Genomic DNA, 4,793 nt, shown 5'->3' with positions numbered 1-4,793 from the left:
GGCCTCTCCGTGCCATTGTTGCAGTGATTTCAGTCTGTGGCACCCACATTTGGACGCATGGATGCTCCAGGCACAGCTGTGAACCCTGGGGCTGGGAGAAAGATGCCAAAAACGATGTAGAGAAAAAACCAGAGGTAAGTCTCAGTTTGTTCTCGAATCAGGAAACACACCTGCTAAGGTGAAGCTGCTTTTCCCCTGCAACCTAGCCCTAATTCCAGGAATCAAGCACACCCCAAGCACCACCAGCTGGGACCATCCAGTAAGGTTTATTTTGGATGCTGCTCTCCAGCACCCATTTCGGAGCAGCCAGTGTGCTTCCCATGGATGCTCGCTGCTGTCCTGAGCCATTTATAACCTCGGGAGCCCCTGCTAGAAGGCAGCATACTTCAGAACTAAAATGGCATGGTTTTGTAGGAGGGAGCAGGGGCTTTGCACCAGGGAGCTGCAGAGCATCCTGGACACAGCATGGCGAGATGGGAACATCCACTGCCTGGCTGTGTTGGCTCCACAAAACTGCACAGGGACACAGCATCTCTAGCAAGAAAACCTCTGCAACTCATTCTGCTTCCTTCTTTTTACAAATGGCAGGTGCAGCTCGTTTTGGCCATGGGACACAGCATCTCCGACAGCATCCCAGTGCTGTGGCATCCCGCTGCCCGCCTCTCTGTGGGGCCAGGGCTGATGCAGAGCAAGGCAGCAGCTTGGTGCTGCAGTGGGAAGCGGAGGTGTGTGGAGTGCTGTAGGTGTGCTGGCTGTGCCCCGTCGCTGTGGGGTAGAGCTGGTGCTGCAGTGAGCCTTTGTGGGATGTTGGTGGTGCCTGGGGTTGGAGGGCTGTGCAAGCTGGCTATTGCAGGGCTGGGGAAAACGGGGATAACGAAGGGGATAATGGAGAGAGATGGCTTTGGTGGGGCTGCCTGATTTTTTAGGTGCTCCAGAGGGTTGCTGAAGTTAATCAGAAAGCACAGCATCTCTTCCTTGTAAACGTTTGGGGCTGAGGCACTGGGTGAGTGGAATGGCACAGCCGGGTCTGGAAATGATGGCTTTGGGTTTGGCCAATCCTTGGTGGCCCCTGGGTGAGCCCGTGCCCTTGCCCCTGCCTTCAGTCTCACGGACCAAGGGGGAAACAGCCTGCAGGCCCAAGGCTGCCTCGTCCTGTTCCACTTGGCTGTGGGTGGTGTGGGGCTGTGTGCAGTGGGCTGAAGCCGGCCCCAGGGGGCACCCAGCAGGCTTTGACAGCAGCAGAGGTGGCTGGCTGCAGGCTCTCTCTGCTCCACGCTTTGTTTGGTTCACAGGTCTTGGGCTGCTCCCAGTCATCCTCCATGTTCCAAGAAATCCTTCAAGTTGGAGAGGTATCCCCCAAAGGGGTGGCAGCTGATGTGTTTCAGCACCTTACTGCAGTATGAGTGAAAGAAGCCGGTGAACACAGTGGGTGCAGGGGCCCCATCCTCAGCTCTTGGGTAAGGCTGTCTGTCCTGCCAGGGGAGCCCTGCGATGGGTCCTACCTCACTCCAGCCTCCCCTGGATGCGTCCTTCAATCCTGGTGTCTCCGGGCTCCTCTGCTCCTTGAAGTGGGGGCTGGCTGCCAGCCGGCTGGGCTCGCCGCCCCATTGCCCTCCAGGCAGTGCTGTTAGTGGCAGTGGCAGGACTCTGCCTCACTCACCTGGGCCAGCAGCTTCTTCTTGGCCAGCAGAGAGGTGATGGGGTGGTTGCCTTTGGAGTAAAAGCTGGGAAAGAGGCACTTGCAGGCTTCAGTGTGGGCACAGCAAGTGTCGGGACACCCCCCAGAAGGGCTGTACCAGGGCCGTGGGGCTGGCACATTGCTCCACTGGCCAGCCTTGCTTGTGGGCCTCTGTTCGGTCTTCCTGGGTGGGGGATGCAGCCATCAGGAGGTACCCGGAGGGGGAAATCTGCTCAGTGCATCTTTAAGATGGGGAAGAAGAGTATACGTATCTGAGAATACCTCACTGGTGTAAAAATGTCAGCACTGATAGATAGCTGTGATGGAAACTTGTGTGGGAGCAATAATTCAGTAATAAAATAGGTCAGATCCTTACGCTGAAGGGGGTACCTTACAAGAACCATTTTGTGATTTGGTTTGACAGTTTGCTCTGCATGATGTGGATGGTGGAGCTGTGATGATGTGATCCATTTCCCGTTGTGAACAAGATTGCTCTAAGAGCTGCTGCAGTGAGATGCGTGTGGGCTGACTGTAAGCTGAAACGTAATTGCCTGTGAATATCAGTGTGTGTGGGGGGAGATTTTGTTTTTAATTCTGGGATTTCATCCTTGCCCTGCAGCAGCTCTGAAGAGGCCTTGTTTTCCCAAACCCTGCTTTGCTGCTAATTGAGGCTGATGGCAAGTGCTGTGCTTTGGGCCCTTTGCTTTTAGTTTCTGTGGCCTGTGTACCTTGGAGGCTGCTTTCTTTCACATTTTTTTGTTTGCTAGCCACCTCTTCAGTAGATAAGATTTCTTAGGGATGTTCTTGCTTTCCTGTGGTGGCTATATGTAGGTGCTGGGCTAGGGAAGGTTATCAGAAAAGGGAAGGATTTGCTGCACTAATTGAATTGTAGCCTTTTAGACACATGGAAGTTCAGGTGCTGATACTGTGCTGTGTAGCTAGAGAGCTTCCTCAGGAATCATTTGGGACCTGATCCCCAGTTCCCAATTTGAGCTTCTCCATCTGTTTCCAGCCATATTGGAGCAGACCTGTATCTTGGAGGCAAGATCTGGGCAGTGAAAAGCTCAGGGGATGCTGACTGGCCACGTTAGTATATGAAATGTTCAGGCATGGAAGGGAACAGCCAGTTTACAGCTGAGGAATAGTTTGCCTTTCCTCTTCAATTCTTGCCCCTGGTTTCTATGAGCACTGTTACCCACTGCTTGCAGTGAGACTCAGCACTGGGTTTGGGGGGCCTGGTGCTTAGCGAGGTGTAACTGCAGCTCTGCACTGGAGCAAACTGCACCCAGCAGTATCACAGGAGCTGGAACATCTGGTGCGTGCTAGGTTTTAAACTGGACATGCTTTAATGGGACGGGACTTGTGGGCTGCCACTCGTTCCCTTGGGAAGTTTCTGTAAGCCTGTTTAAAGATGTTAGGACTGCCAAGGGGCAGCAAACTGTATCTTTAAGTGTCCAGAAGTGAATGAGCCTACGACTCACATGCAGTACACCATGAAAAAGATTCTCTCATTTTGGTCACTTGAGCTATTAAGGATAGCATCATTAACTGTTGTGTGGTCTTGATCAGGCTGCTTCCCAACTGCTTGATCAAGGAGAGCAGGCAGAAGCCTTTTGTCAGCAATCTGAGGTGTCTGCAGATCAATGAGCAGCTGCCTATGGGAGCTGCAATTGCCCTGGCATTCTCTGGCCGAGCAGAACAACAGGCCACCGAGTTCAGCCAACTTCTTCACACAGCTGCTGGGGGGAAACACAGGTGATGCTCAGCTGGGTCTCACACTGGCCTACAGGGAGCTGGTCAGGGCTGTGATAGTCAGGGCAGCTTTGGCTGCTTTCACCTGACATGGACCTGATACTCACAGAGGAGTGTGAAGGCTCTAGCTGATAGAGTTACCTTACAAGTAAAGGAGTAGAGAGGGGTGGTGCGGGCCTACTGTTGTGTTAATAAGCACAGGAGCAGAGAGGGCTGATGTACCTCACGGCTTCTTTGCCTCTGTTTTCACCAGCAACGCTTCCCTGGCTTTCATGCCTGAAGGCAGGATTCCAGAGCACAACTACCAAATGGTGGGAGAACTCCTCAACAGCAGCCCTGCCAAGAAGCTCTTGGGCCTCCCTGGGAGACAAAAAGCTTCACCTGTGTCAGCAGTGTGTGCTGGTAGCCCAGAAAGCCAACAGTATTGTGGACTGCAACAAAAGAGCGGTGGGCAGCAGGGAGGCGATCATCCTTCTCTACTCTGCCTTCATGAGGCCCCAGCTAAAGTATTGTGAATCCTCTTGTGGTGTCCTGGCCCATCTCGTGGCTTGGAAGATCATGGTGATCTTACTTCTGTCTCGTCAGCTGATGGCAGGTCACAGGAACGCTGGCGGGTTGGGTAGTGGGTGGTTGCTGAGATGATGGATCTCTGCTGAATGAGGCATCTGGAGGTGGGGGCTCTGGGGCCGGGCCGCTCTGCTCCAGGGCCGGGCCAGGTTTTCATTTCTTTATGTACTGCTGTGTTCCTTCAGCTGCCCTTCTGTATTGCTATTGCTTTTTTTGTTTGTGAATATTAAAACGTGTTATCTCTGTGTTGGTTGTCATCCTGCTCTCTTTTCTCTGTTTTGCAGGTCAGCTCGTGCTGGAAGTTGGTGGTGTCAGTGTATGAATGAAGGTCAGTTCAGGAGCAGCTGCTGATGGAAGGAATGAAGTCCATGTTAATGAGCTGAAGCATCTCCTGGTAAGGTGTCAGAGCCGGCAGTAACCATGTCTGTCCTTGTGAAAAGCAGAGGGCTGGCTCATCCAAGTGCTTGCTGATTGATGTGTGAGAGCATCTGCCTTCTCCAACTGAACAATAAGAAAGCTGGATATGCTGAACCATTACAGCTCATGCAGAAGTTGTGAAAATGCTCTCAAATGTTTCCTTTAGTGATAAGCTGTGTTTTGCACTGTGATGGTCCTGTCTCTGATCTGCAGCACTGCATCTCTTGCAAGCCTTGTGTGCCCACTCACTCACACAACTGGGGATGTTCTGTGATTCCATGATCTTGGTGATTTGCCTGGAAAATACCAGGTGATTTTTTTTTTACCCTTATTTTTTCCTGGCATTTGAACTTGTAGTTTCACTTCTAAATGTGAGAGC

General features: G+C 52.3%; 1 pseudogene; it reads right to left on the bottom strand.

Annotated features, from left to right (window-relative positions):
* Window positions 1-556: 556 nt before the first annotated feature.
* Window positions 557-1,883, bottom strand: LOC122191500 (annotated as a pseudogene).
* Between the last annotated feature and the right edge of the window lie 2,910 nt (window positions 1,884-4,793).

Source organism: Lagopus leucura, unplaced genomic scaffold (assembly GCF_019238085.1).
Source record: "Lagopus leucura isolate 7727_CA_CO unplaced genomic scaffold, USGS_WTPT01 208-0_obj-0_obj, whole genome shotgun sequence".
In the NCBI taxonomy this organism is placed as follows: Eukaryota; Metazoa; Chordata; class Aves; order Galliformes; family Phasianidae; genus Lagopus; species Lagopus leucura.
This window is presented reverse-complemented; position numbering and strand designations above follow the sequence as displayed.